Below are 26,525 nucleotides of genomic sequence, written 5' to 3' on the forward strand. Positions count from 1 at the left end.
AAGATGTTTCTAACTCTATTTGTCAGTAGTTTCTACTCAGCTATTTTGGTGAGACTCCAGTCAGTATCCTAGGAAGTTCTGTATGACTTTAAGATAGCAGTTATAAAAATGGAATTATTCAAAATGAGCTCTTTTGCATTCTACATGTACAAAATAGCTTCATTCTCTGACAATAATTGATATAGGAAAAGGACATTTAATATGAAACCTCCATAAACACAGATCAAATTTCATTAAAAACATAGTGGGGAAAAAAATTGTGAGGCAATCATTAGTTTGAAAAAAATACAATTAGACATTAGTAAATAGGTTTATTATAACCCTGCATAGAAATTTTTCCATTCTAATTCCTCCTGTAGGCTGATTCTAAGAAAAAAGCTATTGTTAACCAAGGGATGGATGGATGTTTCGGTGGATGCTCATTTTATAAATGGTCAGTTCGATCTATGTTCATGTTATGATGAGGCGACCCAATAGAAAATAAATTTTCCAAATTTGTAAAATGGTCTCCCTCACTTAAAATCATATATCAAGGCTTTTCTTAAAGAAATCACCCATTTACTTGACACCACCATGGAAGACCATTAGCAATAAGTTTTTCAGTCTTTCTGATTTCTGGCTCTTTCAGAAAATCACTTAAAGACTGTTTTTAAATATATGTCCATGGGTAAAAAATACCCACGCAGAGTGGCTGGGTATGACTACACATGTTTTGTTTTCAGATTCAGTAAAGGGACAAGTTGTTCCGCTTGATATTAACATGAGAAAAAAGGAATAAGCAAATTGGTATTAAAGTTCTAGCAGGTTCACTTTGTGGACCCAATTTAATCAGAAGCCAGTTAATTAGCATCTGCCTCTGATTAAGTTGGGCATATAGAGAAGCTTTTGAAAAGTCTTTACAAATTCTTTCCTTTATTTTGGTGATATCATTTTGAAAGCAATAAGTAATTATGACATTTGATAGTTGAGATCATGGCTATGAGTCATTTGCTTTTGCATCTATCAATGAGGCTATCTTTCCTTTTTGGAACTAACTGCATAATTAAATTGTCATTTAAAGAAACAAAAACAGCAGAATGTTAAATGCTAACTGTAGTGACACATGATAAAGAAGATTCCATATTTGTGTTTTAAGAGGACATCACTAAACTTATAATATTAATGATACTAATTATATATCATATAATTGATTAATGAGACTAAATTAATGATTATTAATTAATGATACTAAATATATCATTTGCTATTGTGTTCTTTTTAAATCCTTTTTAAATACTTAAATGTATTTTTAAGTTGTTTTACTTTTAATGAGCAGAAAAACTAACACATCTGCCTGTTAGTATATAAACTAATGGCAAGCCCATTCAGTCACCAATACTTCTTATATTACACTGGGCATATTTAAAGTACATTTCCAAGTAGGAGGTATTCTACTTTCAAAAAAAAAAAAAGCTAGTAACTGTATAAACATGGGTTACAACTTATCATTAAAACATTTTCAAAAGTTGAGGGATGTTCTGAGTATTTAATTTTTTCCCTTCTACTAAATTAAGAGATAATACTTAAATACAACTCTTCTATTGGCTAAGATGAATTAGTGAAGAGAGTACATAAAATCTGATCCCAGGGTCAGTCTATACCAAACACATTTTGAAATATAATACATTATTCTGCCACCCCGTTCAGTGGTCTTCAATGTAATAACATCCTGTGGCTGCCTTACCCCAGGGAGTGTGCTCCATCACTATATCCTGACCAGCCTGGTTCCTTTGACTCCAGAATCCTCATTGTGAAAGTCCCAAGCTAAAAGCTTATTGCTTAAATCTGTTTGCGTATCTAGGTCCTATCTCCTTATTCCCCTTGCTATCCAAACTCCTTGAACATGTCCATCCCACTTACTGCCTCTTTTCTTATTTGTCCTGTTGTCTTCATAGCATTTTGCTAGATTTTTTCTTTCACCCTTCTATTCACTGAAAACATTTTTGAGAGATCTCCTGTGCTGTCTTATTTTAAAAAATCAAGTGACTGCCTCCCAGCCTTTAGACTGAATGACCTCTCTTTGTCATAGCAAGAGTGCTGTGGAAAGAAAACTGAAAACCTGATTTTGGTCTTGACTCTGTCTCCCACTACTGACTGTGAGACTTCAGACAAGTTATAAACTATGAGAAGACTGTCGGAGATTAAATACTGTGCACATGCGTAAAAGCATGCATGTGCACATGCATAGCAGCCACCCATTTCTCCTTGAAACCACTTTTTCATTTGAGTCTGCAATACTGACTTGTCTTTTTTCTCGTTATTATCTTTGCTAGTTTTTCCTCATCCTGACACCCTCCTGTTGGTCTATCCCAAGACTATTGGTCAATCCCAAGATCCTTGTTCCACATACATTTGATCAGTTCCTCCATTTCAATTCGAGATTAATCTTCCTAAAACTCCACAATTTATTAAACCTAAACTACCTAAAACCTCCAAGAAACCCCTGTTACTGTGAAATAAATATACGTTCTCCCAATAAGATTCCAAGCTCTCTGTCATGCCCCAACCTAAATTTCCATTTCCCCCAAATTCCCTGTGTACCAACCACTGTTAGTTCTCATGGCGCACATCTTCTCCTGCTTCTATTCTTTTGCTTCTACTGTTGTCTCAGTTTCTTCTATTCCTCATCCTTGCTTGTTCAACTCACATATAACTATAAAGTTCATCTGAAATACTGTGCTGTCTTGAATAATTGACATTCAACATGATCTCTCATTTGATTCAGGACAGTCCCTGATTTGTACTTTTCATCTGTACTCTTACCCTATGCTTTGTGTTATAGTAAATTACCATCCCAGATAGAATGATATAAGCTCCTTGAAACTGGGGGGGAGGGGGCGTGTTTCATGCATTCTTTTTTTTTTTTTTTTTTTTTTTTTTTTTTAGCAGGGTCTAAGAAGACAAGGTATTACTTAGTGTTTAATGTATAATAACCAATGAAGAAATACTCAGAATGAGTGTGCCTGGGTGGCTCAGTCTGTCTGAGCCATCTGCCTTCAGCTCAGGTCATGATTCCAGGGTCCTGAGATCCAATCCCAAATTGGGCTCCCTGGCTCAGCCAGGAGTCTGCTTCTTCTTCTGCCTCTGCCCCTCCCCCCACCTTGTGGGCATGTGTGTGGGCTTGCGCTCTCTCTCTGTCACTCTCAAATAAATAAATAAATAAATAATCTTTAAAAAAAAAAAACTCAAATACTTAAACCTCTTGGAAAACTTAAACTTCTCAAAACAGATAATGTTTACTGAATTATTTTGATTTTAATATTAAAACCATGAATTAATATAGCCACTGAGTCATTGATATTGTTTAGTATCAGCTATACTGAGCTTACCTCACATACAAAAATTCAGCCTTCCAAATTATACAACTCAGTGATTTTTGGTGTATTTGGAGATATGCAACCATCTCCATTACCTAAGTTTAGTATATTTTCATCATATTCTCCAAAAGACACTCTATACCTATTGGCAGTCACTCCCCATTTCCACCTCATTTAGACTCTAGGCAACTGTTCATCTAGTTTCTGTCTCTGATTTGCCTTTTCTTCTGGACATTTCATATAAATATAGTAATACAACATGTGGCCTTTTGAGAGAAGCTTCTTTTACTCTGCATAATATTTCAAGTGTTCATTCATGTTGTAACAAGAATCAGCACTTCATTGTCTTTTTATGACCAGATAATATTTCACCAGTGAATACACTACATTTCTTAATCCATTCATTAGTTGGTGGACATTTGGGTTGTTGAGTCACTGATTTTTAAAACTGAAAACAAACCCAGTGATTATTTACTTAAATGCCCTCCTTTTGTACAGTGAAACTAAAGCCAAAAGAGATATTCCTAGACATTTAGCTAGAAAGCTGTTGGGTTTCTGATTCTTTTAGATGTTAGGTAAATAACAATATGATATAAACTTTTAAAATTTATTCTTCTATATGGTTAATAAATAACTATAGAGTACCAAGCCTTTATGGTCTGGGTAGCAAAAACAGTTATGGTCTTTGTCCTTAGGAAGCTTAGAGCCTAATGGGGGAATAACCATAAAACAAATAATTATATAAATAACTATAAAATTAGAACAATAATAAGAACTATTATAACTGTAATATGAAGGAGAGATTCATGAACTGATCTGGTCAAGGAGGGTAATTTAGCTATGATCTATGAATAAGTAATACTTAGACAAAGAGGGTGGAAAAGAGAATTTCAAGCAGAGCAAAAACACATTCAAAGGCACTGTAGCTACAGGAGCATGCTATATGAGGGGGAATGGCAGAAGGCTAGTAAAGCAGAAGACAAAGATAAGGGGGGGGGCATAGTATAGAATGAGGCTAGAGAGAGAAATAAGTCCTTGTGAAACAGTATTCCAGGACAAAGTAATGATTTTAGTCTTTTTCCAAAGAACATTTCCTAAGAGCATGAAGTATTTTCATCCCAGAACAATGTGAGCAAAAAGGAAATGGGCATTGACTTATATTCCTCCCAGGGCTGAGATGCATTTAAAAAGATAAAATTTGCTGGGTAATAAGCATCTCTTTTACCAAAACTTGTGGTAGAATCTATGGCATTTAAAGTTTGTTTTTACTGAATTCCTTTTTATCCAAAGTAGAAACTTGTGTTATTTTAACAGAATAAACAGCCTCCTTATTAGAATTCTCCAATTCAATTTTGTAAAGAGCTATTCTTTCCAAACCTCCTACAGAATAAGCAATCAAAGCTACTTGAGAATAAATAGATATATAAAGGTCACATTTTTTTCCATTGCACAATAACCATGTTTTAGACCTGTAAGATCTCAAGGGTACAGAAATAGTTCTCTAAGCTGCAAATGGTTAATATCTAATTCTTTAGGCCAATTGCTTTTAACTTGAGGTCTTTGGGCTCCCAGGCAGTATTTGAATGGGACAGAGGAAGCTTTTGTATAAATAAAGGTCATGCCTACATGGGCATAGATCCAAAGCTTTCATTAAATCTTATTATAAAGAGTCTATCACACACAAAAAGCTAAAAACCAGATTTTTTTTTTTTGAGAAAAGAAACAACCCATAAATCACCAGAAAAAATATTTGGGATTCCTTTATATCACTAATAGAAGTTTAAGCCTATACAATTAAAAATAACAAAACTAACAACATTTAAACTAACAGCTATTACTAAGCTAGTATCTTGAGAACTACATCCTCCTTTAAAAAAGAATGATACCTAGTTACAGTAAAAAAACAAAAAATATGCTAATAAGATTAGTTATATATTATATAGCAGTTATTTCTCAAATTGGGGTCTTCAGATCACCCTTTTGGAGATCATATTGAATACTTGTGAGGGATGTAGCTTCTTGGAGCCACTGCAAACGTCTGGGAACAGAATCCCTGGTATGGAATCCCAGACTCTGAATTTTTAAGCAGGATCTCAGGTGATTGTGATGTCCAACCATGTGAAAGTAGATATTACTATTTACAATTTATAGCTGAAGAAATTATGCCTGATGAAATTAAATAACTTGCTACATAGAGGTCTGGCTGGCTCTTAAAACCTTACTCTCTCCGCTCTGTTAAGCAGCCCCTTGCTGTAACCATTCTACCAGTGACCCACTGCAAGAAGTATCCAGAAAAAAGAAACTGAATGGAGTCATGTGTGGGTCTAACAGCCCCAGTCATCATCCCCTGAAATCATCGTCATCAACTAAACTGCAGATATATAATGAACAAAGTCTAACACATGAGCCTCTCTTGCTAAATGCAACTGTCTGACACATTTCTAAAAGAAGCTTCCAGATGTAGCACTTTACAGGCAGGAGTAGTGTGAATATGAGGAAATTGTTTCCAGTTGTTACAATTTAATAAGCAGAGAATACAAAGGAAATCCAAATATTCCATCACATTTTTTGGTGACTCGAAAATCTACTAGTATGTATCACTACCAAGAAAGGAAGGGGAAAAAGTTCTGTGTAACTGGATAAAGGAGCTGGAAGACAGTTTGTTGGGCTTCTGTAAAACATGAGCTTTTTAAAAAGATTTTATTTATTTATTTAAAAAAGAGAGAAACTAAGTGTGTGTGTGTCCGTGCACATGCGGGTGCACGTATGCGTGCATGCACACACACGTGTGAGGGGAGAGTGGCTGAGGGAAAAGCAGACCCAGCTGAGCAGGGAGCCAGATGCAAGACTGGATCCCAGGACCTTGAGATCATGACCTGAGCCAAAGGCAGAGGCTTAACCCACTGAGCCACCCAGGAGCCCCTAAAATAAGAGCTTTTACAAGATTTCTGCTTGTGAGAGTTGGCTCTGTGATACTTGTGTGCTATATGACTGAATTATGCTTCATCTCAGTCAACACCTTTATTAGGCACAAATAATGAAATTATTCAATTTTAAAAAACTGACAATCATGTCTATTTTATAGGCATTTACTTAAAAAGAGTTCAAACCTCGTTGCCAAAATCATGAATATGACATAATCAATTCTCATAATTTTGAGAGTGACTAAAAACAACTTAGTTATCATTTAAAAATGTATTTGCACTTCAGTTATGAAGTCATTAGATTAAGAAATTTAATTTGACTTTTATGATAATAATTATTTCTTTTTAAATGTCTTCACAGATTATTTCTTTTTGAGGAAAAGGATTTTAGTTGTTGAATTCTTTAAGAGAAATGGCTGTTGGTTTGTATAACACTCAAAACCAAGTGTCTGGGAAACTGAAAACCAGAAACTGCCCCTGGATCCGTTGTGACACGTCACCTGTCATATAATGGCACAAGTTCTATTCCATGTGGTCCCTGCTGGAGACTGACTTTGCTATTCAGTCGGCAGCTATAGTCAGTAATTTCTTAGATGATTGAGAGAATATTAAATAGACCATGGTGAGAAGTGAATGGTAGATGTCTTTTATGATAGTGCATGTGATATAGGAAAAATGTTAGGGTTCAAAGCCAATGGCCAAGAAAGAATTCTTTGAGGTGTCTTTGGTGCAAAAAAAGTGGTTTTATAAAAACATAGGGACAGGACCTGCCAGCAGAAAGAGCTGCAACGTGGTCAGGAGGAGTGGCCCATTATATTCTTTCAAGATGGGAAAGGGTTAGGGATAGCGTTAAGACTCTAAGGAATTTTGGAAGCAAGGTTTCCAGGACCTTGAGGGGGCTAGCTACTGTTAGGAAAAGGTCATTTACTACTGTCTAATAAAACCTGAGCTATGAGGTTTATATATATATCGGTGGGTCATATAGGGGATGATTGTCACCATGTGTTTTGGGGGGAAGAGATAAAGTACAATCAAAGGAAACTTTCAGGATCCTGGGGATCAGGCTAAGATTGCCTTTTGCCCTTAGCAAAGTATTAACATCAAGGCAGCTGAGCTCATAGAAGAATGTCATTCTTCCTGCTTCGAGGACTTGTCAATGGGCTTTAGGTAGTAAGGAAATTCAATATTTTTTTCTTCTGCCTTTGTTTTCTACATCACATGGATCCCTTTAACGCACAGGAGACACACCCAAGGTGCCTTCCCATTGTGTGGAAGATCCTGCAGAGGTGGGGGTGGTCAGTGGGAGTCAGGCAGGGTCCTGCAGGTGGAGTTAGACGACTCTAAGACTTCTCTGATGTAATTGGTGGGAACCACAATTTTAAAAGATAACCCATTTTTAAACTCTCAGTAACTTTTCTGAAAGACTATTGACTCCTCTTTGGCTCTTCGGGAGCTCTAAGAACCATCCTCAGTGAGAGGGTGAAACCCGACCTCTGAAGCAAACTTTGGTACCTGCAAATACCCAAAGTGGCTGATGGAGTCCCAGGAGAGCCCAGGAGAACCCCAGCGAGGCAGCAGCAGCCTTCACATTTCCTTTGCAACAACAGTAATTAGAGCAGCTGGAATATTTGCAACCGCATTGGTTCCCATGCTGTTTTTTGGTTGTTTTTTTTTTTTAAAGCTTAGACTGTAATCTTATTTTCATATGTTTTTATATAAATCAGACCCATGTGGCTTGATTGTAGATGTTAAGTGGCCACTAGGAGCTTTCGATAAAAACCTTGTAGGAGCAGTCAGTGCTTGGGGTTCTCTGGAATCTGGCTCTACAGCTCACAGTCCCTGTCTCTCTGTGCCCCTCCTCCTGTGTTGATTTCTGTCTGCCTCCTTCCTCCTTTCCAACTGCCCTTCATCTCAGTGGTGTCTATTTACTTAAATCGAAGCCAATTAAATAAAGCATAATAATAGAACACCCTTCTGAAAAGAGCACAAAGGAGAGGAATTGCATGGCCACTGACAGAATAATAGAGGAGGGGAAAACATTTTAAAGAGCTCCCAGCAGATGATTTGCCTCCTCCTTTGACTCCTATTTATAGTGAAGCAAACCCTTTTGTTACCAGCATCTCTATGCAAAGCCCTCCCCTTTTGTTTGGTGAAATCTTAATGATATATCCTTGTGTGTTTTAATATTTCTAAGATTACTGGTGGGAGAATTATTGTATCATGCATGCATGAATATTGTTACAGAATTTCCAGAGCGCCTGGGAGTGCTAATGCAGTGGATTCAGGTATATGTTGAGGGGAGCTGTTATTTTGATGTGTTTTTTTCACCCAGTAAGTAATATTCTGACTCAATTAAGAAATCTTCACTTTTTAAAATGGGTCATTACTGGAAATTTCCTTAGTAATAAAATGTTGGCCACCACTGTTAAGAAAATAACTTAGGGAGGAAAGAAATGATTTCAAATTAGCATTAGAGAAGAGGGAGGAATGGGTGCCATCTTAGTACCCACTATGCTAATTAAGTTATCACACATTGCCTCTTGAACAATATGCAGCAAAAGATGAAGGACCTGAATCAGCTGGAGATCACACTTAATTGTAAATGCTTCCCCAAGACTTCAGTGGGTTGGTGAAATCCCTCTGCTTCTAGAGCTCTTAAGGACTTTGGGCTAAAAGTAGATTTGGCAGAATTTCATCTTTCCTGTCAGATAACTCCAGCACAGCATGGATTTTCCTCTCTCTGGTGAAGACCCCTTTCCTAAATGCATGCTTTTTCAAGTTCTCAGAGAGCGCCAGGCAAAGAACACCATCACTCAGCTGAATTCTGACTTTTTTAGACCACAGCTGGAATTTGTGTGCTCACAATAGCCTCAGAAATAGCCCGGTGCTCTGGCACCCTGGTTCAAGCAAATGCCTCTTCTTCCCGGGTGAAATCTCTCTGTGCTCCTTCAGGATGACAGATGGCTCCCAGCAGGTGACCGTAGGGCTGTTAGTAAATGAGATGCTTTCTTTCTGTGGCACAAGCCTTCTCAAAGACGCTCTCTGTCCTAAGAACTTACAAAAGCCATTTGGCCACTAAGCAAAACTAAAGAGAAGAGTTGAAGCTAAGAAATCACATATTGGCAAATGAATATATTGTCTCTTCGTGAGAAATACCACCTGAAGACTGATACTGAGACCTCACAGTTTTCCACCGTTGTCAAAGCACTTTCTAGAAATGATTTTAATTCTTTCAGCAACTTGATAAGGGAAATCTCATTCATAATTTCCATTGTATTGATGCTAAAACTAAGGATCCCAAAACTTAGAAGTTATGTCCAGTGTTTCACAGCTGGTAGGAGATAGGCTAGTGTTCTGACACAGCATCCGTATCCACAGTTTGTGTTATTTTTTTATTTTAAAAATCTAGCTTAACTGGGGTGCCTGGGTGGCTCAGTGTGTTAAAGCCTCTGCCTTTGGGTCCAGTCATGGGGTCGAGCCCCACATAGGGCTCTCTGCTCAGCAGGGAGTCTGCTTCCCTGCTCCCCCTCCCCCACGCCTGACTCTCTGCCTACTTGGGATCTCTGTCTGTCAAAGAAATAAAAATTTAAAAAACAAATAACTTAACCAAATTCTAGTCAGAATGTTTAGGGAAATAAACTGTTGTCATCCTTATATTTATTCACTCATCTACTTTCAAATCAGAAAAACTGGAAGCCAAGTAGAGAAGATTTCATTGTGGAACAAAGAAGTTTGTATACACAAAATTAAAGGATCAACACACTTTTCTATTTTTATTTTTTATTTTTTAGTACAGACCTTCATTATTCATCCATCTGATGTTTTTGAGCAAGTACTCGCCACCAGACAAGGAATGTTATAGCAAATATAAGAGAAAATGGCCCCTGCCCTTCTAGGGCTTGCAGATTCCTTGGAGTGGGGTGGAGTGAGCAGACATTAAACACAGTGCTGCTGATGGCCTAGGGAAATTGACAGCAGTAGGAGTGCAAATTGCTAATACTTCTTGAGACAATTTGATGATATTTGATGAGTTTGATTTGATGAGATGATATGATAACCTAGTTTGAAGTATAGTGTGTACTCTTATATGGTTTAATATTTTTTGTTCTTCCTTTGTATTCCTTTTGAATTCAGAATACTATGAAAAAAAGGAACTCATATATTTGATAGAAATCAATGGCTTCTAGGATTGAAATAAAGCAGAAAAAGGATGGGAGTAGGGATTTGTTTCAGTTACAGTCAAGTTTGTTAACAACACAGGGTCATTCATATGAATGCCAAATAGGTAGTAAAAACAGCAATCATACACCTGCAAGTGGTTGAGGAGACTTCTGGAGAAGGATGCTCCAGTTCAAGGTAGAGCTGACAAACCTAGAGTTGGGAGGGGAGGGAGGGGGCATGCGAGAGAGGAAAAGAAGAAAAAGAGAAAGGAGAGTACTTTGTAGAAGGAGAGAATGAAAATATGAAACTGGAAGGAAAAGGGCAATTCACAGGTCTACAAAGGAACTGGAGGCTTCATGATGGTAGAAAGTTGGGATAAAGTTGAACCAGTTGTGCGTAGTCACAGTGTAGAAGCCCTAGAGGCCAGATCTAGGAATTTGGGTTTGTTTGTTTGTTTGTTTGTTTTCATGTTGGCAGAAGAGGTTTGAACACTTGAACACAACAGTGACGTCACGAGGAGGCTTCCTAGCCAGGTCAGTTTTGTGGCTGCCTGTTGTTTCCTTAGTGCCCTTCCCTAGTTCTTTTGCCTTGTACCGCATGAACCTGCAGATCTGCACTGGTTTATTCTACCATTTTAAAAATGGTTAGTGTTTGTATGAAAATTAGAAACAAATGAACAGATGGCTTTCTGTCAAGCAAAGAAGTGTTAGTTCTTCAGATATATTCTGATCCTGAGCAGAAAGCAGAAGTGTAAGATAGAAATAAGTGACAACACGGGCACATGTGTCCTGTCGCTGCCCAAGGTTCTCTATACTGCAGAGCTTCTTATATTTTATTTATAAAATAAAGTATTTATTTATATTCCATCGGAGTCAGCATATGTTAACAATTTAACAAATAAGTTTTTCGCTGATATCACTGAGCATTTCTTTTCAACCCTTTTCAACCAAGAAGGAACCGAAACTTGAGCTGGAGCTACTGGGCATTTCATCGTGCTTCTTTCAAAGTAATGTCTGTGCCCAGTGGGGCTCGGACTCACAGCCCTGTAAGATCAAGAGATCCGTGCTCTACTAACTGAGCCAGCCAGGAGCCCCACCAGAGCTCCATTTATCCTCCGTTTTTCTCAACCTCATACTGAGGCAGAGCCATGGTAGTTAGTTCAGTCGAGTGAGTGGTGAGAGGAGGTATTGTGTGTCACTTCTGTGTTAGAGCACTTAAGAGCTGGTGTGCAGCCTGCTCATGCTTTCCTCCCTGCTACCGCAATCTTGGAGGCCATGAGTTGAGCCACAAAAAGAATGTACTCAGATCATGGGAGAGAGCAAGCCTGGAGCATTCTTCCACTCACATCAGGATTTGTCTGAGCAGGATAGAAACCTTTATTGTGCAAAGTCTCTGAGATTTAAGCTTGACTTTTCTGACTAATCCAGTCCTTTATCCTTCACCCGTTTGTATCCTATTTTTATGGCCTTGAATCAGATTGAGGTGCTTTGGACAAGACCAGCTAATTTCTACTAAGCCAGCTTAACCCAGTCTGCTAGTCCTCAGCAATAGCTTGGAGTATCAGGTTTGGGAATCCAAGGGGAAGATTCTTACTGTCTATCTTACCTAGATGCTCTGGTCAACTGGAAATCATATGTTTTGACTAGCACTCTTGTTAACTCCTTAGTTCATATATTTTGAAGTATGTTTCCTTTGCAAGAAACATAATGTTCTCCAAAAAGCAATTTGGCAAAAGCTCCAAGGAAGGAAGATCTTTCTCTGAATAAGTATCAGTGACTTTGGTTCACTCTAACTTTTGGCCACTTACTAATAAGTAGTAATAATGAACTGCTTCTAAATGTATTAGGGAATAGAAGTGGTTTGGTTCCTGCTAGACTAAAAGATTTTATGTTGGCAGCGGCTCTCCTGTTTAAAGACTACTTGGATAGTGGATCTTTTCCCAACAGTACTGGCAATTCTGAATGTCCTCAATAGATGGAATCTTGTTATCCTGCACAAGTGCACTGGATTAAACAAACTGTTCAAAATCACATAGAGCAGACTGGTGGAGGAGGTAAAGAACAATGTTATTATTGTTTATTTGAGACCTGAGTAGGCTAATGATAGCCAGGGAGGTCAAGGTTAGCCTTCAGAAATGCTTTTCAGAATGCCAGCAACTTCAAGCATCTCAATGTTTAACTTGTCGGACAAAGTCTATGAAAAGAGGAAAAATAACCAAGTGATACTTACACTATAATATGTTTCAAGGGTTAATGTGTGGTATATCCTGGTCTAACAATCCAAGGAAGATTTTTTCTCGACTTTGTTGCTTAATGAAACACGGGTTCTTACATCACTTGAGAAAACCACCCCTTGCCAATATTTTCTTCCTGAGATTCTAAGTCTACATGAACTTACATTCTTAACCTCAGTGTAGGGGGTGTCATGTAACTTGCACATAAATATCTCAACAGCTGGACATGTATTATATGCAGACTGAGTGCACTGTATCTATTTATCGAGTCATCAGCTGATAAAAGCTAATTTTGTTGGTAGTCAAACAAGAGTCTGTCTTGGGCTTCTCATTAAATGATGTACTCAACTCATTTTGTGATGCCAGCATATACCCTCTTCTCTATTATGTGTAGGCTAGCCCTTAAATATAGTTGTTAACCAAATTACCTTTGTCAAGTGTTGCCAGCCATGATTCTCAACATTTCACACCCAGAACCTAAGAGGTTCTGGAATGTGGCATAAGCAAACCTGGCAGGAATAATGGAGCAGAGAACAGAGACAGGACTGTAGTTGAGGACATTCTCAAATTGGTCAAAAAGCTGAATATACTGAATAAAATAGGGACTTAGTAGGTATTTCTAGTAAACTGAAAGTTGCCACTAGTGAAATATCACTTCTGAGTCCCAATGTCTTTCTCTTTGAAATTGTCTTTAGCCAGAATTGAAGACCTAACAATTCTCAGAGTCTTTAAAAAGTTGGTCTTAGTGGTTAAGTTGGTTAAGCGTCTTATTCTTGATTTCTGCTCAGGTCATGACCTCGGGATTGTGAGATTAAGTCCTATGTTGGGCTATAGGTTCTGGTTAGAGTTTGTCCCTGTTCCACCCACACTGTCTCTGCAAACCCCACCTGCCCCGCTCTTGAGCACCTGTGCTTGAACTTGCTCTCTCTCTAAAATTAATTAATTAAATCTTTAAAAAAAAAATCGGTATATGGTTGAGAGGATTGTCCACTTTCTAGCTATGTAATGTTGGATAGGGCACTTAAAGTCTGTTGGCTTTGGCTTTATTTAAGTGGGGATTTTAATAGTCACCTGTCTCACAGGGTGATGGTGAAGAATAAGTGAGTGAACATGTGTGAAGACTTGAAACACTGGTGCATGTTAACAAATGTTAACAAATACCAGTGTAGGGGGGTTGCAGCCACTCTATATAAGGTATCATATACTAAGACTGTGTCAAATAATAGTCATAACAAAATCTGTGTTAAGGTATTTAATCTTTTTGATCTAGAATGAAAATGATTGCTTCTAACTGCAGTGTGTTCATTTAAAATGACTATCCAGGGGCACCTGGGTGACTCAGTGTGTTAAAGCCTCTGCCTTCGGCTCAGGCCATGATCTCAGGGTCCTGGGATTAGACCCGCATCGGGCTCTCTACTCAGCGGGGAGAGTGCTTCCCCCTCTCTTTCTCTGACTACTTGTGATCTCTGTCTGTCAAATAAATAAATAAAATCTTAAAAATAAAATAAAATAAAATGACTATCCAATTTTATGTGCCTCATGGAATAGGCCCTACGTTGCTTTTAAAAAAATAAATCCCAGGCGGCATTTATCTCTTTCTCATAAAATAAAGTCTAGAAAAAAGCATAACCATTTTAATTTTATAACAAACAAACAAACAAACAAAAAAGTCATGATGATGGGTAAGTGGGGCATTATTTTTATGACTAAAATTTTTACGATTCAGTTTTTTATGCCATTTTCTCATAATCATCTCATTCTTTGGCCAATAATTTCCCAATTCTGTTAGAATGAAATTAGCTTTTAAGTGTTCAGGGCTGGAATTTCATTTTCACTGACATTTAACTATTGAGTTAATATTTGGAAAGACTATAAAAGACAGGATATTAGTTTTTTTAATATTGCTTTTAGTACTACTCAGATGAACGTGTTCTTTGATAAGAGGTGTGAACAAATTTTTTTTTGTAAAGGGCCAAATAATAAACATTTGGGTCATATATAAATACATGAAAGGCCATACAGTGTCTGTCGCAGCTCCTCGACTGTGGCATTGAAACACGGAAGCAAGCAAGGACAACAAAGAAATGAATGAATTTGGCCATGTGCCAACAACACCGTATTGAGAAAAACAGGCAGCAGGACTGATCTGGTCTATGGACCACAGTTTGCTGACCCTTGTTCTATGCAATTCTTTCTTGTTTGTTTGTTTGTTTTTTAACATGTATGCATGCATACATGTATAATGTATATTTACACACTTAGATACATACACGGACATGTATTTCAAAATCATGAAGTGTAAAACATGCTTTTTAAGGAATTTAAGGAAAATAGGGAATTTAAGGAAGAAACAAAGTTTGATATTCTATTTAGCATTCATTGATTAAATACCTAAGGCTTTCCATTTTAACAAGGTGCACAGCTGCTCTACCATTCTATTTTTGCTCTAAAATCAACCTACAATGTTTAATATGCTTTTAATCAAAGCTACCCTTAAAAATGCTTTCAGTAGTCTAAAGTTATTGCGTAGGACTCTATAATAATGTTATATATATATCCCAACTTTGAGAACCACTGAGCCTAACTAAAGTGGAAAAAGAAAAAGAAAAAAAAAAGCTGTGTTCAGATCAGATGTGTGGGCAGTACAAACTTTTTTTCCTAAAATAACTATCAAATTTTATGAGGGAATGGAGAATTCTATTGTGTTTCTTCCCGCCTGCAAATTTTCTGTTCTTTTTCTTTTTTTTTAATGTTAAGCCTGTCTAACTTTAATATGCATTAAAAGACTTATTTGCTGCTACATATTCTGTGTTAATGTTCACAGATTAAGTGAACTATTACATGTAAAAGCACTTAATACAGGACCTGGCTCAGTCAATGTTTGTCACGCTTGAATCAAACCCTGTCTGCACATATCCCTATACACATTTTTCTTTGAAGGGTGATGGAGAAGAAATGAGCCAACTGCTTGCTTCTTGTCTTTCCACATTTACATTTCCTGTTGGGTCTTGAAGAAGAATTAGTAGTTATCAAAATTTGAGTCTTGAGGCCCTTTGCTTGGAGAGGAACCTCTTCCTTGAGGATATATGTTCGGTCCATCCACTCTCCCAGGTGTGAAATCACACAGCCCTGGTGCTAACTCTTAGAGATGCATAGATTTAGATTCCTGTTGTAAGAGAGAAAGATTTCAGATTGGGCCTCAGCTCTGCCCTTTCTTGTAACGCTTGAGGTTGATGACACCTGAGTGGCTGAAGAGATACAAAGCAAACCTAGTGCCCTATATAAGTGGGCTTATTTCTAGAAACCACTTCAGTAAGAAGTAGCCTGTATTGTTCTAGTGAAATTTGTAAGCAGAACTACTAATCCAGAATGACTTTTAGGATTCTGAATGTCAAAATAAGTTTAGTACGCTGTAGGGAAAATTTAATTAGTTGTTAAAAAATTCCTCTCGATCCTGTGCTGGAGGAAATCAATGTGACTGGGCTAGAAGCCCAGTCCTTTAGAGATATAATTAACAATTTACCAGGATGAATATATTCTCTTGTGAGAGAATACAATTGCCTTCTATTTATTAGCTGAAACCAGTTTAAACAACCTAAAATTTTATTTTTCCTTGGATATAATACTTATGAAGCTTCACTAGAGCGAAGCTAAAAAGTGAGAAAAATTATGCATCTGTTAGCATTTTCATTTCTCAAATCCAAACACCTGAAAGAGCACTTAGCTGGTTATAAATGCTCAGTGTTTGACTATAGAGAACAATCACGAAATTCATCTCATGGCCTCATAATTACCGAATAAGAAAAGAGATAGCCGCAAGTTGAATTTGGTATTGATCTACATGATGTCACAGATTCATAGGGATCACAGATTAAATGATTAATTTCCTAAATTCTCTCTCTCTCTTTTTTTTTTTTTTTTGCAGAAAGAAGCCAGAACATATTATTAGCCCTTTGAGAATACAACATAACGAATTTTACCATTTTACTGCTTCCTTGAGTAGGTAAGAAAGACCCTATCTTCTCTGCAATAAAGGAGTTATCCATACTTGTGAAAAATAACTCTCTTTTGACCACATTTTTAAAAAATCTTTATGAAATGAACATCGGGTGTGATAAGGGAGACATATACGTGAATTCTACAGCTAATAGATTTAGGATTATTAAGTAGCACTTCATAATGTTTTGAATGATATAATAGTGAAAGAGTGAAAAGATCTTTCTCACTCTTTTTTTTTTTTGAAGATTTTATTTATCCGACAGACAGAGATCACAAGTAGGCAAAGAGGCAGGCAGAGAGAGAGGAGGAAGCAAGAAGCAGGCTCTCCGCGGAGTAGAGAGCCAGATGCAGGGCTTGATCCCAGGACTCTGGGATCATGAGCTGAGCTGAAGGCAGAGGCTTTAACCCACTGAGCCACCCAGGCGCCCCTCTTTCTCACACTTTTAATGAGAACTGAAAACTATGAAATGAGAACTAAGCTCAGCCTGTTTCTCCTTCTATGGGTAAAAACACCAGCAGTATTTTCTCAGCACTTACTATGTGCCAGATGTGACTTGCATGACTTACTTTACATACGTAACCCCTGTATTCCTTACAAGAACTCTGGGAGTAGATATAGGGATCACCCCCATTATACAGATTAGGGATTTGAGGCAGAGAGAGAAGAGGCAAGTAGATGTACCCAAGGTTTTATACATAGGTCTGAGGGCAGCAGGCACTGGGAGAAGACCAGCCCCAGCTATTAATTACTTTGAGAATAACTTCATGTTGCCACAGTAAGGCCTACACATCAGATTCCCCTATGTCCTTAATTGGTTCTATCCAAATTTCTGGAAGAAGTAAATAAATAAATAAATAAATAATGCATTTACCAAGAGTCATAGCAGGCAGCATTTATTTTGTGTTTGGTACTTGTTACTTTACAATTGTTGCATGAATAAATAAAAGAATATATATAGGTTAGCACAGTTTACAAACAGTACTTTTTCTTTTATTTTACATCCTTCTTTAAACTCAAAATTCCTATTAAAGCAGAATAATGGGACAGAAAGAATACAAATGAGTGACTTTTTATACTATGAAATGAAGAATGTATTTTAATTTAATTCTTTCTACTAGAAGAACTGAATATGCTATCTTAAACTGGCCACAGCAATATCTGCTTTACTTTATTATTTTATTATTTCTTTATCACCTTATTTTTAAGTTAGAAACTTCACAAAATTTTCAAAGAAAAATATAGAAATATTATAATAAATACTGAAACATCAGCCAGATGGATTAAACAAATGCTAATATTAAACTTTGTTCAGATCTTTTCTGATGAAATAAGTCATCCTCGAGAAAACGAAAGTTCTCTTGCTTCTTTTCCTTTCTTTCTGAAAGGTTTTACGATCCTGAAGATGATATAACCTTCCTATGTGTGTCGAATATTTTAATGGTGTATGTGAAACAATAGGCTGTTAGTAATTTACATTTTGAAAGTTTACCTAACCAGTACCATACTGAGACTTTCTTTTGCCTTCACCCAACATCATATTGAGAGATTCAGCCATATTGATACATGAAGATCTGGTTGACTCATTTTGTCATAAAGTTTATTCATTCTAACATTTCAGTCATTTGGTACTTGGTATTGTTAATTGCTGCTTCCAAATAATTTTTAGCATTTTGAAGATTTAATGCCAAAGTGGTTTAACCGTGCCTTTCAATGCATCTTTGTCATTTGTGTATAAGAAATCCAAAGTTCTTAATATGTGCTACTATGCCATAGTATGTTTATGTACTAGTCTGTTTATGTTTTAGTTTTTTTCCTATTAGAAAACCTATCTTTTACTGGCAATAAGGATCTTGCTAACTAATTGGATTCCTGGGTTTTTTTTTTTAAACTGTTTTTGCCGTAATACAATAATTGAAATCTGTTTTATTTACCCATGGATAAAATACTGACTGTTCCCAAATGCAGTGCAAATACTGCCTTCGAAATTTAAAAGGTACTTTAAAACACTCTCATTTGGTCCATGTTAATTGCTCATATTTCCTTCAAAAATCATGAGGGAAACTTAAACAATTTTCCCTAATTTTCTCTAACAGTATAGTTAATTCTAGCATTTGTTTAAGGTAAAATTATGAAATATCAATATGCATTAGTAAGATCTATAGATAGAGAATCTTTCATAACTTATTTTCTTAAGGGAGTAGACAATTACTCTGGCTCAGTTGGTGAAGAAAGTAGAGATAAACTAGCCTTTGGTAGGTATATCTGAGTACATGCAAGACTGCGTAAGCCTCCCAGGCCAGCAAATTTGCAGATGGGGAAATCAAGGCCCATATACGTCAGGCAGCTTAATCAAGATCATATGGTGATTGCAGAGCTAGATTCAAACTCATTTCTCTTGGATTCCAAAACTATACTTTCTAGAGAAAGAGAATCAAGAAAAACTACCTAACCTATTTGACACAGAAATAGCAATTTCATTTATTCCACTAATATTTACTGGGATCCTTTTATGTGACTTGAAGGGAATGATTTTAAGAAAAGCAAGGATGAGAGGCACCTAGGTGGCTCAGTCAGTTAAGTGCCTGACTTTTGATTTCAGCTCAGGTCATGAGCTTATTGTTATGAGATCAAGTCCTGCTTTGGGCTCCGGGATCAGCGGGTAGTCCGCTTGAGATTCCCTCTCTCTCTGCCCATTCCCCCCCCCTCGTCCTCTCTCTTCTCTCGCAAATAAAAAATAAAGAAATCTTTAAAAGAAGGGGTGCCTTCCTTCGGCTCAGGTCATGATCTCCGGGTCCTGCATTGGGATCCCTGTGCAGCAAGGAGTCTGCTTCTCCCTCTCCCTCTGCCCCCTCCCCCCACCCCAACTCTTGCTTTTTTCTTCTGTCTCTCAAGTAAATTGAAAGAGAGAGAGAGAAGGAAAGGAAGGAAGAAAGAAAGAAAGAAAGAGCGAGCAAGCAGGCAGGGAAGACATAGTATCTATCCAGAGAGAGAAAACAGGCTATTTAGAAATGGCAAAGACTCCTTCAGTAATGTCATGAAAGTGACTATTTAATTTTTGCTATGCTAAACAATTTAACATTGTTTACCAAATAATTACCTGTCTGGTCCCCCAACCATGCCAATTAGATTAAAGTGAATGGGATAAGAAGAGTAAAAATGCTTTGTAAATAACATAATCTTTGTAATCATTTACTGTTATTGCTAATTGTTCTATAAATTTATAATTGAATATTTCAAACGTAATACATGTAATTCTAAATGTAGAGCTTGGTATATGTATCTGAAGTTTAAGAGTCTTACTACTTCATGTAATAGCATCTCTTTGACACAAAAGTTCCATGTAAACATAACAGTGAGATGAACAACCCTGACAATTTGTTGATTTTCAGTCTCTACTACCTACTAGAGGTATATTTTATTTTTATCCTCTTAAGCCTCATAGCAGATAATAATGGTACCAAGCTGGTTCCTGTCCAGAATGTGATCATTTCTCGTTATCTCTACTTGTAAGGCCACTTTCATCTTGACCACTGCAATAGCCTCCTGTGCCCAAGCTTGCTCTGCTATGGTCTGTTGGTCACAGAATGCGATCTTTTATAAATCTTAATCAATTGATATAATTCTTTTGCTCAGAATCCACCCAGGGCTGCCCATAATATTCAGTATAAAACCCACCCTCCTACCATGTCCAACAAGGTGACTACAAGCTGACTTCTTGTCCTTCCCCAACATCATCTCAACATCCTTCCCCCCAACTGAGGACTGAGACTGTGTGACATTCTCAGCTGTGTCTAGAACAGTGTCTCCATCTTGGAGGACCCTCACTTGCTAAAGGACTGACTAGATATGCAAGGGTTACTGTGGAATAGACACGATGTCTTCAGTGAACATCAGTGGTGGTTGTTGCATTTTTAAGGATTCTTTGTTTGTCTTAATAGAGTTAGTTGCTTCTGGAATGCTGAGGAACTTTCATGCACGATTTTGACACATGATTTTATAGCATTATGATAAAACTTTATTCTGGGGCACTTAGTGGCTCAGTGGGTTAAGCCTCTGCCTTTGGTTCAGGTCATGATCTCAGAGCTCTGGGATCAAGCCGGCATTGGGCTCTCTGATCAGCAGGGAGCCTGCTTCCCCCTCTCTCTGCCTGCCTACTTGTGCCTACTCTCTCTTTCTCTGTGTCAAATAAATAAATAAAACCTTTAAAAAAAATAAAACTTTATTCTACTGAGATATAATCTTGAATCTTAATTTATAGTATCAAAACCACAGAGACAAATTAAGCACAAATCAGCTGGGTAGAAATGAGAAATCCATCTCAGGAGCAGAAAATACTTATTTTATAATTACCAGCCATCCTCTATCTAAAGAACAATATCAAGACTTGCTGCAACGTGGGTAACCTGGGTTGCTCTGTTGGTTACGTGCCTACTCTTGATTTCAGGTCAAGTCATGATCTTGGGGTTGTGAGGTCTAGCGCCTCCTCAGGCTCCGTGTTCTGCTGGGAGCCTGCTGGAGGATCCTCTCTTTCTTTTTCTATGCCCCTCCCTCCTTTCACAATAAATAAATAAACAAATAAATAAAACCTTAAAAAAAAAAAAAAGGCTTGCTACAACCTGATATTACTTAGATTTTGCTTTATCTTCAGAATAGATGTTTATCTTTTCACTCACCGATGGGTGAATTTTAACACAATTTTCTGTAAAATAGGCTGACTTTTTTTTTCTTTTATTTTCACAATGCTCCTTAGGAGCAGCACTTGACGAGTGTTTACATTGTTGAGAACACTTGGCAAGAGAGAGACAAACTGTCAGACCACAATAACCTCAACAGTGGGGAAAAGAGAAGGAAAACTTGGTATTTTCACCATCATCTCTGAAAATAAGTATCTTGGCTTATGCTGATTACTATCTCATCAGCACTCGGCTCTGGCCCGTGGCCCTCTGTGTGAATAATTTTAAAGGCAGATTAAGCATTCCAAAAATAAACTGTATTGGTAAATTAGGATATCCGATGTTTCCTTAATGAAAGCCTCTGCTCATCTGTACTATCAGCTGGCGGTTATACCCAGACCCCAAATTGTTCTGGCTCTTACTGAGCAAGAACCTATTCCAGGGGTGAGGTTTTCAAGAAAGACGTTTCATGGTTAACCAGAGACAGAGAAAGGGAGAATTGCCCACATACTCTAGCAGGAGTTAAAATAACAATAACAGTCCTCCTACTTAACGGGCTGAGTCATAAGCACATTCTACTGATTCCTCGGCAATTCCGAGCAGACTGTTTGGGCTGCAATTCCGTAGGCAGAGGTGGGCACCACCTGCCACAGAAGGCTGTAGTTCTTGTCAGGATGGTGCTGTTAGTAAGCCTTGCCTTTTAACAGTTTGGCCAAATGGAGATAGGAAAAGACAACAATTGGGTGCTGATGGCACTTTTTCTAATGCTTGGACTCTGAAAGAATGGTCAGTATGCATTTAGTTATTCTGTTGCCCATGAGGGTAAGTCACTTAAAGAAAGAGGCTTCCTGTGGAAGGTCTTAAGAGTCAAATCTTGTTGGATATTCACCTACAGAACATTCTTGACCACTGGTAGTAACCTTGTCGCTGTCAATTTGGAAAAGGAGCTGAAACCAATGGAAATCTACTTTTCTGCTTAAGCAGATGAAGGAAAATGTTGTGGTTACTGAAGTACCTCATAATCCAAGGGCTGGACACCCTTGTTCTCTCTGCCTGACCTCCAGTACCTTTCCTGAGCTGTTCAGTGCCCTTTGATGAGTTGCCCTTTTCCTGATACTTTTACAACCCGCCTCTCCACATGACCTTTTTTTCATATACATCAGATCATTTACTTTTCCTACTTAAAATTTTCCTATAATATAAAGTAGCCAACTCAGTAAAGACCCTTCAGAACTTGGCTCCCAGCAGCCATTTCTGGACAATCTCCAATCCCTCTGTCTTACTCAGTTGCCTGTCCTTCATTCTAACCATGGCAGGAAACTTGTTTCTTCTTTAACTTACTTATTTCTCTTGGTAAGCCATGTTTCTCTCACATTGCTCTTGTCTTTGTTATTTCTGTAACTCTTGCCTAAATACCTACTGTCCCCTTTATGTGTTTTTAATCCACATGTCATTCCTTCTCCAGCTCTCCCCCCGAAAAAATGATATTAAGTGTGCCTTTGAGGAAGAAGGGGCTTCCAGTACCCTTTAAGTGTATCTAAACTACAAAAAAGGGGACGCCTGGGTGACTCCGTTGGTTAAGTGTCTGCCTTTAGCTCAGGACATGATCTCAGAGTCCTAAGATCAGCAGTCTGCTTCTCCCTCTTCCTCTCTTTCTGTGCATGCTCTCTCTCGTGTTCTCTCTTAAATAAATAAAATATGGGGGAGAGTAGGGGGAGACCTACAGAAGAAATAATCTTGTGTGTAATTGTTTCCATCTCTGACTTCCTCTCCAGTTCTGAGAAGCCCTCCAAAGCAAAAGTGTTGTCCTTTGCCATATTTGTGCTTCCAGGACCATGTAATCAGATTTGAAACAAAATAATATTTTAATAAATTGCTGTTAATAGTTAATAACAATAATGAGTAAATAATGACTAAATAATGATTGAAAGAGGATGTGGCCAATAAATGAGAGATAAAGGAGGGGGAAAAGATACAGGCTATAGCCCTAGGAGGCAGATTTACAAATGGGTTTTAAGGTGGTAGTGGTGGTTTTACTGCCATTTCTTTTGTGTGTGATCGCTAACAACAGCAGGTTTATAGTCAGAAAGAAACGAGAGGAGATGGCGAACACCATGAGTCCCCAAGGAGACAGTTTAGGAAACAAAGCTTTGGAGGAAACAAGAAAAGCTAGGTTAAAAGACAAACAGACTAATATTAACAAAAATATTAAAAAATATAACAAAAAATTAACAAAAAACTAATATTAACTAATATTAACAAAAATAGAGCTACCCCTCTAAGGAAAGGTGAAGCCAGTGAAGGAGGATGGAAAGACTGAGGAGACCCAAGTAGAGGTTGTGTCAACGTTTCTCTCTTCTACCATCTTCAGGAAAAACAGAGTTTCCACTTTGTCCTTGACAAACACGAGACTGTCTTGAGATTATCTGTAAGTGGTTGCAAATTCTGTCTCCATCTTGGCTGGAAGACCGATGCTACAAGAGGACCAAGGGAAAGGTTGGGTCCTCTTGGCTCCATTCACACAAGAAAGTGGTGGGGCATGAGGAAGGTGATTGCGTAAGAGCAGGAAATGCTCCTTGCTCAAGTTTGCCCTCTTGCTTCCTCCATTCCAACACCCACAAACTATCCCAGTTGCTACCAGGACTTGCACTGCAGGCCATAAATGGAGTTTCATTGAACGATATTACTTCTGTTAGTCTCATCCTTTTTTTTTTTCTTCCTAATCTTACCATACATTGCTTTAAACCAAGTATGTTAGTTAGGATGGCTAATTACTAAAACAAATAGATGCAGAAATATATTATCACTTCATTTCTTGCTCAGTTAATAGTCCTGCCTGGGTGTTTGGGTTGGGAGCCCGTCTATCCTTCCCATAGTCAACCAGGGATAAAGATTTTTGGGATTCCTTTCAGACAAAGGGATCGTTTCATTTATGGTTTTACTTTGTCATTGTTGCCATCCATCTGGTAGGGGGGCAAAGACCAAGGAGGAGTACAAGGGAGTGTAGAAGAGCCAAACTTCCATTAGTTAGAGCTGAATCGTATGACCACACCTAACTGTAAGGATAGATAAGAAATATACTCCTGCTATGTGCTCAGGAAGAAGAAGAGAGAGATTCTGATGAATTGCTAGCAGTCTCTGTGAAACCAAAGGAAAGTCTGTCTCCAGTATAAATGCGTTTGAACATTTGGGTCCAGTAACTCAAACCCTGGTGAGAATAGATGCTAATCATACTATAGAAACAAAACTGTGAATCATAATCTCAGCACCATGTTTAAATGGTAAATGTATTTGATATATCAGTTCATCAAAGTTAATTTTTACAGCACTACACAAATAAAGATATTTTTTAAAACCTTCCTTATAGAACTAAGCATTGTATCCAAGAGGATAATGGTGAAAAAAAGCATAGTGCCCAATACTGCTCCTATTTTTTTTTTCAATAATTTCTTTTTTTAAAATTTTATTTATTTATTTTAGGGAGACAGAGTGAGAGAGCATGAGAGGAGGGAGGGTCAGAGAGAAAAGCAGACTTGCCACTGAGGAGAGAGCCCAATGTGGGACTTGATCCTGGGACCCTGGGATCATGATCTGAGCTAAAGGCAGACGCTTAATCAACTGAGCCACCCAGACATCCTTCTCAATAACTTCTTTAAAAGTGAATGAATTGATTAATTAATAGATGAAGAAGCTTCATTGGGGAATAAAATAAATGCTTATACTTTAATGAATTTCTAAAATTCATTATAAAAAGACATGACTAGGGGCATCTGGGTGGCTCAGTGGCTTAAGCCTCTGCCTTCAGCTCGGGTCATGGTCTCAGGGTCCTGGGATCGAGTCCTGCATCAGGCTCTCTGCTTAGCAGGGAGCCTGCATCCCCCTCTCTCTCTCTCTCTGCCTGCCTCTCTGCCAACTTGTGATCTCTCTCTCTCTGTCAAATAAATAAATAAAATCTTTAAAAAAGAAAAAAGACATGACTGGGACATTCAAAACTCATTTTGAAGCAAAGAAGGATAGTCCCTTTTAAAGAAAAATAACAAGTAAAGGTAAAATACTGAGGGAAAAATACCCACAGTGTGTACTTTTGCGAACATTTTAAAGAATTCTTGGTTTGATGAACTCACAAATGATCATACAATAAGCCTCACAGTATATTTTGTATTTGTTTCATTTATTTATTTGGAGTAAATATTGCTATTTATATGTAGGGTAGCAGTGCATCTATTTTTTTATGAATGGAATATCATGCCTCAGTGTTGTATAAAAGCCATTCTATCAGCTAGATATTCTATAAAGTCAACTTATCTGCTAAATAATTCTGTCATGGAATTTCAGTTTCCTGTGCCTGTGGAATGCTTGGATATGTTAAAATACTGCATTGCAGTAAAAGTATGATGACTTTTCTCCTGGAAGGTTAAAACTCCTTTTCCCCTTTGAGGAATAGGTAGCAATCTAATCAAGTTCTCATGGCATCAGAGAGCATGTTTAAATAAAGAAACCCTAATAAAACTGGCCTTTTCTATAAGCATAGAAAGAAAGGAAATTTGAGGTTTCAGCCTGTGTGGAAAGAATGGGAAATGATGAACAAAAATCCAGCATGGCTGAACCCAGAGGCTGATTCCTTCTGTGTTTCTGTTAGATCTTTTTTTCTGAGTAGTAGAATGATTTACTTAAACCTCCTAATTTTTTGTGATTTTTTTTTTTTTTTACTTTTTCTCTTACCCACCCCCTGCACTTTTTTTTTTTTTTTTTTTTTTAATGAGTGTCAAGGACTCCAATTGTACCATGTGCTTGGTAATTACTACAGAAGGCAATCTGAGTGTAAGACAGTTGCAGTTTCTGTAAGAAAAATTTAGAATTCACCAAGGCAAATACTTTAGTGAGGGGGTGCCAAAGCTTGAGTCATTTGAAACCATTGTGAACAGAGCTCTAGGAAAAATCCAGTTGTAATCAATCCTAAATAAAGAGCAAATGACCAAAACAATGAAAAAGACATTTTTCCAGAACAGACTGCTGTGATACTAGAAAGTTCTTGCCACTGGGAAACAGTGTGCATACATTCTTGTTTTTAGTACTTATTTCCTTTTCAGCATTAACTAATTTGCACTGCAAATACTGGTAGCAACTAGTTTACAGTTAACTAATTTCAGTTTACAATCAAAGTTGGTCTTGTTTTGG

General features: G+C 37.6%; 1 protein-coding gene across 20 annotated transcripts in view; it reads left to right on the forward strand.

The window, feature by feature from the left end:
- Positions 1 to 26,525, forward strand: part of MAP2 (microtubule associated protein 2) — a 287,600-nt gene that overhangs the window by 164,915 nt on the left and 96,160 nt on the right. For 19 of the 20 annotated variants that reach the window (XM_044241471.1, XM_044241470.1, XM_044241469.1 and 16 more), the window contains one exon: positions 16,600 to 16,677. The exons of the other annotated variant lie outside the window; for it this stretch is intronic. The gene's annotated coding sequence lies outside the window, so the exon portion shown is untranslated. The remainder of the gene's footprint in view (positions 1 to 16,599; positions 16,678 to 26,525) is intronic. 20 annotated transcript variants of the gene reach the window in all.

Source organism: Neovison vison, chromosome 3 (assembly GCF_020171115.1).
Source record: "Neovison vison isolate M4711 chromosome 3, ASM_NN_V1, whole genome shotgun sequence".
In the NCBI taxonomy this organism is placed as follows: Eukaryota; Metazoa; Chordata; class Mammalia; order Carnivora; family Mustelidae; genus Neogale; species Neogale vison.